Genomic DNA, 9,524 nt, shown 5'->3' with positions numbered 1-9,524 from the left:
AGGGTGCCTTAGAAAGGTGGGGAGGAAAGGAGGTGCATCAGAACCTTTTGGGGGCGGTCACTGAAGCTCAGAACAGAAACAACTACCAAGTTAAGTGAAGGCACATGAGCCAGTGTCTAATCATCTCCCCAAGACCTCGGAGGGGAAAAGATGCTTGAAATCGGACCTGATTTTTAATCTTCCACTTCGCTTTGGCTAAGAGGACTAAAGCTATTGAAACCTTGAAAGCACCTCATCCCACAAGTTCCCCATTATCCTGGCCACAGTGGAGTGAGCAGTGACCAACACTTTCTTCTCTGGATTTCTTGCAGCTCTAGCTGTACAGTGGGAAGAAGCAAAAGCAGACACCCCCCGACAGCAGATCCAGGCTTTGCTAGAGATTCCCGGGTGTCCTGCAGCCTGTGGTCTTGTTCAGCTCACTGTGATGCAGCTGAATGAGCCTTGGGGTTTTATTCATGTGAAACATGACTGTGTTCCAAGCAGAAGGCTGGCTGAGCCCCTGTGGGCAGCAGGGAAATCAGGAGGCGACACTGCATTTATTGAGGGAGGTGCCCAGTTCTCATGGGATGCTTTGGGGGCTAGGACCATATTCAAAATACATAACAACAGAGATGACAAGGCGGCCCTGCCAAATAGAACAATTGTCCCAGCAGCCAACAGCCCCCTGGAGAAAGTAGTATTATTATCCACATTTTGTGGTTTTGAAAACCTAGCACAAATATTCAAAAAATAAACAAATAAAAACCCTGGCACAGAACTAGTGAATGGCTCTGTGAACGTGCGTCCAGCCTGCTGAGAGGCCTGGCCACTGCCTCCAGGAAGACAGGAGGAGGCCGGCGAACAGCTGGAAGATGTCTTTTAGAAAACCGACATCTGATCTGGCTCCTGGATCACGGAAGTTTCCTGGATGAACCTTGGCATTTTGGGGTTTTCTGTTTTTACATGACAGGCCGTATTTCCACTGGAATCATACTGCCATCACATTGTAGGGCAGGACTTCAGAAATCAAACCCAAACACAGTGAGGTTCCCTGCTGGCTAGCGACAGAGCTGGGTGCAGAACACTGGCCTCTGGCTCCCATTGCAGGAATCTCCAGGCATCAAAGTCTCCCATTTGTGTCCGTCTGACCTCCATGGCATCGTGAGCTGTTGCCAACCTCAGGTTCATCTGCGGTGAAGACAGGTGCAGACATCGCAGCCCTAGCATCACTTTCGTTGGTTGGAAATTATAACCAAGTGACAAACTTCATCTCAGGAGCTTAACATGAAGATTCAGTGCTGGGGTCCTGCCCCGGCTGAGTCCAGGTTCCTGAGGGATGGACAGCGTCGGCGCAATGAGGGGAAAATAAAGGGGACGTGAGACTTGGGTTGGTGTTAGCAAGTCCGACTTTACTGTGCACAAGTGTCGTTTATATATTTTTCAGGATTAGTACAGAAATAGTTCTACAAATATTCTCAGAGAGATAAGGAAGAAAAAACGAGCACAAGAATATTTATTACCATTCCATTCTATATAGCATAAGGTTAATGATCGTCTTCTCCACAATTAACTAGTGTTTGTTGTCTCTAAGCTAAAGGGGATAGGTACCTAGGCATCTGTTGTAATTCATGGTAAAGTTAAATCAAAGAGAGAAGGTCCAGGCCTCCAGACAGGACAGCTGTTTACATCCTGGGGGAGCCATCCCTGCCTCCCTCAATCATTTACACCATTAGTGTAGATGGCTAATGGGAACAAAAGGGGACTCCAAGGCATCTTATCCCCAGGGCTATCTGCATTCTCAGCAGGCAGTTAAACATCTTTACATTTTCGCGCCCTTTAGGGGGTGAAAGCATTCCTTTGTCTTATAGATTGTGGAGCTAACAGTCCCTTAAGCACACTGCTGGAGAAAGTATCATTTTGTTAGTAAAGTAAAGGGCTGAAAAGCTAAGCTAAACTATCTATCTTCAAGAATGAAAAACAGAAATAAGTATAGACATAACCTTGCTAGAAAGCATGCATATAATTCAGAAAATATCAGGGGTGTCGGCCAGCCATTCTTCACCAAGGGGCATCCCTGCACCCCTCGGCCCTTCTACTCATCAATTATTTATTATTTATTGCTTTTAGGAGAAAACCTCTATAACATTTTAACAGAAAGCAGAAGGTCAAGAATAATATATACATACTTCTTGATCATCCAATTAACCAGCAAACTTAGAAGGACGATGCATATATATATTTAGACAAAGAACTGGAGGGAGAAGGAAATATTAACCAGATGGAGGACATAAACCTAATTCGACATCTTATCTGGGCAGGATTCCTTTCTGCTTGTCTCAAATGGGACTGTGTGCTCCTCCAATAATTAACTGAAAAATATCCTGAAAGTTACCTGCAGGTGGTCACATTCTCTTACTATATCTAATTTTCCCAGGAGGTAGTGCCTCCCAAGCAGCCACCCAAAGGAGTGAAAACTGGAGGTTAAGAAAGGAAAAGGAATGAAGGGCAATTAGAAGCAGCACAGGTTTCAGAACTATGTGAGGGGCAGGCCAGTTATTCTTCACCAAGGGGTGACCCTGCACCCCTCGGCGTTAATCGGCTGGACCCTGTCAAACAGCCGATCAAATGATGTAGCCACGGATCCCGGCAATTCAGGAACTGGGAACTGGACTAGCAGGGTAGGGAAGGGCAGTGGTGGCCGCTGAGAGTGGACACTCATGTATTCCTACAATGATCAAATGAAGGCCTGTACCTTCCAGATTATGGGAGCACTCTCACCTTGATTGGGGCTGTTGGCTTACGTTAGTGCACTGGAGGCATTTACTGTAAGCATTTCAGGCCACAGTAATGGAAAAAGAAAGCAAAGCCATAGTGTGTCTATTCTTCACAGTGAATGCCCCGCGAAGGAGGCTATGCTGAAATTTAAAGATTTTCACAGAAGCACCCATAAAGAAAAATAACCAAGCCTGGTGCAACCCAACTGACAATGTTTTTTAAAGCTGAAGCAAGTAAATTACATGGCAAAGCCTGAAATGTCTGCCCTACCTCAGGCATGCAGTGCACACACACATGTACACACACACACGCGCACACACAAGTGCAGTTTCAGCTCCTCAGACACCATCCGCCGCATGCCCACAGCCTCCTTCCTGGACATACTGTGACAGCCACTAAGCTAATGAAATCCCAATGTGACCCTCAGTTTTTACATCTGTCTTTCATGTCTTCCTCCCAAGACAGTTGCTCAGAAAGCAGTGATGGGCAGAATGCATACATCAGCGTTCTTCCTCCTCCTCTTCACAACAGTAGGGTGCCCACGTGGCTGCCTGGAACAAAGACCCTCAGCTCCTGGGAAGGGAGGGCTGGCTCTCCAGGGACACGGCAGAGCAGGGGGCTCTGTGGCCACCGGGCCAGGTACCGATCCACGAAGGCTGCTGCTGCAGAGACTGCCTGCCTGTCGTCCTGGGCAGGAGAGAAGAAATTCTGCTTCTCTAGAAGAATGCCGTGCTGGGAACCAAGAGCCAGAGCCAGCAACAGGGACAGCTGAATGCTTGCGCTGGAGAGATCATTCAGAGTCGAAGCAGTGTAAGAAGACACAATTTCAAATTGGATGGGGGCGATCTTTCCAAACGGATAAAATCTGGGAATGAGGCTGTAATGAACGCCCATTTAAGAAGTACCCACACGTGAAACATCATGTCTGTAGAAGCTCTGGGACGTAAGCAATCCACCACAAAACCCCCCTCAGCCCGAGAGCATTGAGCGCAGCTCCTCGGAGCTGCAAGCAATTTGTTTTCTGGTTTTTATAACCAAAAACCCCATAAAAACTGCCCCTTATCCTTTTAACCAAAATGGGTGGAATTTTTCCTACAGGATTATTTTTAAACACTGGAGGGAGATAGGCTTCCTCGGTGATCATCTTGAGAGGCGAGTTAAGTGGGAGTATATTGTCCTTTGTGCCTTTCCATATGTTCCATAAGATGCATGCATTTCTTAGAAAAGGTAGTATTTGAACTTCTTTTAAGAGCAATAGAAGGAAATGTTAAAGTGCCCGAAAGCACAGGTACACATGCACACAAATACACACATCTCACACACATAAATACTAAATACTCCCATTGTGTCTGTATTGTAATGGGACCCACCAGGGTGATTCTCTTGGAAACACTGCAGGGTGACAGAGCCACAGCTGGGTGCAGGCTGCTGCCAGGCAACCTGAGGAGTCCCTGACAGGAATGCTGACAGGAAGTTTTCAGGAGCACTCGTGGCTGGCTTCTTACAGGATGTGCTGTGAAATCAGGTTGAAGGTTTAACCAGGCAAGAGAGTGAAGTGGGAGCTGGCAGGTATGAGGTGAGAAGAGACAGCCATTCCCCTCCTGAAAATGAGTCATCCCTGGGATGCATCCCACAAAAGAGAACTCAAGTCAGATTTGGTCCCTTCCCTGCCCCTCCCTTTGACAGACAAAACAGCCTGTCAGGGAATCTGTACATTATTAATAACTATTTCAGGGATCCCAGGGGTTTGTGAGTTTAAAAGGAAGAACTAAGGCTATTTCCTCTGAAAGTCCCAAGTCCCAGGCCTTGATTCCTCTTACAAGACGTCAGCAGGGATGTGGGAGCACTAAAGACTCTTGCCTCCTTTCTCTGGGCTCTGAGAACGTTCCAGCAGCTGTGCTGACGGGGGAACAAGTACCTGTGGCCTTCCTCCAAGAGTTCTCTTCTAGCCACTTAGACCTTTGACGTGACAGACTTCCACATCTACACGAGTCTCCTCTCACCCGATATGCGAGGTGTCAAAAATCTGGAACAAAATCTATACTCAAAACTGGTTTGCTCAATTTCCAATTCTACTAGTTTATGTTCAGTAGCTAAATAAACCATCCCTGGTTACCTAACTCTTGAGATTTCATTTAAACCATGAAATTATATTTTCTATATTTTTAAAGTTTTATTTGATTATTTGTGAATGGACTTTTTCTTTTCTGTCCCAATTTATTACCTTTTTCTCTAAAAACTGGAAAGTTAGATATCACATCTTAGGCTAAGAGTTACCTGGATCATTTGACCTGAGCTTAAGTATATTGGTGAAAGAATTATCATCCGGAATTTTATTCACCTTAAATCTTAGATCTTAAACCTGAGTTCTCAGAATCAGGTTCATCAAAACAGCTACAACAGTCATGCAGAAAACTAATTTAACTCAAAGCAATATGTACCGCTGTTTTATTAGTTTATAATCTACTCAAGAGTAAGGTACATCTAACCTTCATTATATACCCTCAAAAATATATTAACAAACAGATGATTGGAATCAGGAAAGAAATCTAATGTAGAAAGTCATGAAAAAGTTCTAACTCTGCACCATGCTGAGTACTCGAAGTGTCAGTAGTGAGACTGAGGAACTAAACATTTAATTTTAAATAATTTTAATTTAAAAACTGATGCCCATTCAGTTATTGGAAAATTTTAAAGTATGTATAGAACAACTTGGGTATGTGAGTCTACTTTTTCAACTGTAAATTCTGTAAAATCTAAATAAAGATCCAGTATTTCTGATGAAAGCTTAGCATCCCACTGCAGAAACAAAATACACATGGGATTTCTGAGACTCAATGTGAAGAAAAATAACGTAAAATCTCATTAAAACTTTTTACCATTGATTATGTATTGAAATGAACATATTTTTATATTGAGTTAAATAAAATATATGATTCAAATTAATTTCATCTGTCTTTTCATTTTGTATTAGTTTATTGAGGTCATATTGGTTTATAACATTGTGCAAATTTTAGGTGTACATTATTATATTTCAGTTTCTGTATAGACTGCATCACGTTCACCACAAATAATCTAGTTTTTATCCGATACCATACATATGGGCCCCTTTACCCCTGTCATCCTTGCCCCGCCCATTCTCCTCTGGTAACCGCTGATCTGTTCTCCTTATCTATGTGTTTATCTTCCACATATGAGGGAAATCATACTGTATTTGTCTTTCTCTGTCTGACTTATTTCCCTCAGCATAACACCCTCAAGGTCCACCTGTGTTGTTGCAAATGTCACAATTTTGCCTTTTTTTATTTCTGAGTAGTATTCTATCGTATATATACACCACATCTTCTTTATCGACTCATCCATGGAGGGACATTTGGGTTGCTTCCACACTGTGGCTATTGTGAATAATGCTGCAATGAACATGGGGGGCATAAATATTTTTGAATTATTGATTTCATGTTCTTTGGCTAAATACCTACTAGTGGATTAGCTGGATCATATGGTGTTTCTATGTTTAAATTTTTGAGAAATCTCCATATTGTTTTCCATAGTGGCTGCATTAGTTTGCAAGCCCACCAGCAGTGTATGAGGGTTCCCTTTTCTCCAAATCCTCTCCAACACTTGTTATATCTTGTCTTGTTAATTATAGCCATTCTGATGGGTGTGAGGCGATGTCTCATTGTAGTTTTGATTTGCATTTCCCTAATAATTAGTGCTGTTGAACATCTTTTCACATGCCTGTTGGCCATCTGTAAATTTTCTTTGGAGAAATGTCTGTTCATATCCTCTGCCCATTTTTTGATAGGGTTGCTCATTTTTTTGTTGTTGAGTTGTATGAGTTCTTTGTATATTTTGGAAATTAACCCCTTGTTGGATATAAGATTTGCAAATATTTTCTCCCAGTTGGTGGGTTGTCTTTTCATTTTGTTGATTGTTTCTTTTGCCTTACAGAAGCTTTTTAGTTTGATGGAGTCCCATTTGTTTATTTTCTGTTTTGTTTCCCTTGCCTGAGTAGACATGGTATTCAAAAAGATACCACTAAGACCGATATCAAAGAGTATACTGCCTATATTTTCTTCTAAGAGTTTTATGGTTTCAGGTCTTATATTCAGGTCTTTAAACCATTTTGAGTTAATTTTTGTGTGTAGTGTAAGACAATGGTCTACTTTCATTCTTTTGCATGCAGTTGTTTTCCCAACACCGTTTATTGAAGAGACTTTCCTTTCTTCATGTTATGTTCTTGGCTTCTTTTTTTTGTAGGATATTTGTCAAAGATAAGCTGTCAAGAGAGATATGGTTTTACTTTCGGGGTTTTAATTCTGTTCCATTGATCTGTGTGTATGTTTTTGTGCCAGTACCATGGTATTTTGATTACTATGGTTTGTAGTATATTTTCAATTCCAGGGAGTAAGATACCTCCCGCTTTATTCTTCTTTCTCAGGATTATTTTGGCTATTCAGGGTCTTTTGTTGTTCTATATAAATTTTAGGATTCTTTGTTCTATTTCTGTGAAGAATGGAATTGGTTTCTCATTGGGATTGTATTGAATCTGTGGATTGCTTTAGGTAATATGGGCATTTTAACTATGTTTATTCTTCCAATGCATGAGCATGGAATAATTCTTTCTAATTCTTTATGTCTTTTTCAATTTCTTTCAATAATGTCTTATAGTTTTCAGCGTATAGGTCTTTCACCTGCTTGGTTAAATTTATTCCTGGGTATTTTATTCTTTTTGTTGCAGTTGTAAATGAGATTGTTTTCTTGACTTCTCTTTCTGCTAGTTCATTATTAATGTATAGAAATGCAACTGATTTTGTATGTCGATTTTGTACCCTGCAACTTTACTGTATTCATTATTTCTAATAGTTTCTGGGTGGACTCTTTAGGGTTTTCTATATAAAGAATCATGTCATCTGCAAATAGAGACAGTTTTACTTCCTCCTTTAAAATGTGGATCCCTTTTATGTCTTTTTCTTGCCTACTTGCTCTGGCTAAAACTTCTAGTATTATTTTGAATAAGAGTGGTGAGAGTGGACATCCTTGTCTTGTTCAAGTTCTCAGAGGAATAGCTTTCAGTTTTTCACCATTGAATATGATGTTGGCTGCGGGTTTGTCATATTTGACCTTTATTATGTTGAGGTACTCTTTTTCTATATCCATTTTATGGAGAGTTTTTATAATAAATGGATGTTGGAACTTGTCAAATGCTTTTTCACTATCTATTGAGATGATCATGATGTGATTTTTATTCACCATTTTGTTAATGTGGTGTATCACATTGATTTATTTACAGATGTTGAACTATCCCTGCATCCCTGGAATAAATCCCACTTGATTGTGGTATATGATCCTTTCGATGTATTGTTGTATTCGATTTGCTAATATTTTGTTGAGTATTTTTCTATCTATGTTCATCAGTGGTATTGGCCTTAAATTTTCTTTTTTTGTGTTGTCTTTGTCTTGTTTTGGTATCAGGGTAATATTGGCCTTGTAAAATGAGCTAGGAAGCATCCCGTCCTCATCAATTTCTCAGAATAGTTTGAGAAGGATAGGTATTAAACATTCTCTGAATGTTTGGTAGAATTTGCCAATCTGTCTTGTCCTGGACTTCTGTTGTGTGGAGGTTTTCTTTTCTCTGGGTGATGTCCCTGAGCTAACATTTGCTGCCAGTCTTCCTCTATTTTGTATGTGGGATGCCACTACAGCATGGCTTGATGAGCAGTGCATAGGTCTGTGCCCATGATCCAAACCCTCAAACCACAGACTGCCAAAGTGCAGCATGAAAAATTAACTCCTACGCCACTGGGCTGGCCTGAGGATGTTTTTGATTACTGTTTCAATCTCCTTACTTGTGATTGGCCTATTCAGATTCCCTATTTCTTCTTGATTCAGTTTTGGGAGGGGGTATGAGTGTAAGAATTTATACACTTTTTCTAGGTTATCCAATTTGTTGGCATATAGCTTTTCATAGTCTTTTGTATTTTTGTGGTCCCTTTTAATTTCTCCTCTTTCATTTCTGATTTTATTTATTTGAGTCTTCTCTCTTTTTTTCTTATTGAGTCTGGCTAAGAGTTTGTCAGTTTTGTTTATGTTTTCAAAGAACCAGCTCTTAGTTTCATGGATCCTTTCTATTGTTTTTTAGTGTCTTTTAAAAAAATTTCCGCTTTGATATTTATTACTTCCTTTATTCTTCTTACTTTGGGCTTAGTTTGTTCTTCTTTCTCTACTTCTTTTATGTGTAGTGTAAGACTGCTTATTTGAGATTTATCTTGTTTGTTGAGGTAGGCTTGTACTGCTATAAATTTCCCTCCTGGTACTGCTTTTGCTGCATCCAATAATGTTTGATATGTTGTGTTTTCACTTTCATTTGTCTGCAGGTATTTTTCGATTCCTCTTTTGATTTCTTCATTGACTCAATAGTTGTTCAGTAGAATGTTGTTTGGTCTCCACATATTTGTAACTATTCCCACTTTTTTCTTGTGGTTGATTTCCAGTTTCATACCATTGTGCTTGGAAAAGATGCTTGATATGATTTCAATCTTATTAAGTCTATTGAGGCTTGCCTTTTTTCCAAACATATGATCTCGAAGAATGTTCCATGTGCACTTGAGAAGAATGTGTATTATGCTATTTTTGGATGGAATATTCTATATGTATCTACTAAATCCATCCTGTCTAGTATTTAATTTATGGCCATTGTTTCCATTTTCATCTTCTGTCTGGATGGTCTATCCATTGATGTAAGTGGGGGTTTAAGGTCCCTTACTACT

General features: G+C 40.5%; 1 long non-coding RNA gene across 1 annotated transcript in view; it reads right to left on the bottom strand.

Moving 5' to 3' along the window:
• Nucleotides 1–1,367: 1,367 nt before the first annotated feature.
• The window catches only part of LOC138920309 (uncharacterized), a 32,276-nt gene continuing 24,119 nt past the window's right edge, over nucleotides 1,368–9,524 (bottom strand). Inside the window, exon 4 of the long non-coding RNA XR_011431222.1 lies at nucleotides 1,368–4,780. This is a non-coding gene — a long non-coding RNA (uncharacterized lncRNA). The remainder of the gene's footprint in view (nucleotides 4,781–9,524) is intronic.

This window comes from Equus caballus, chromosome 23 (assembly GCF_041296265.1).
Source record: "Equus caballus isolate H_3958 breed thoroughbred chromosome 23, TB-T2T, whole genome shotgun sequence".
In the NCBI taxonomy this organism is placed as follows: Eukaryota; Metazoa; Chordata; class Mammalia; order Perissodactyla; family Equidae; genus Equus; species Equus caballus.
Note: the sequence above shows the minus strand (reverse complement) of the source record. Positions and strands in the feature narration are given on the sequence as shown.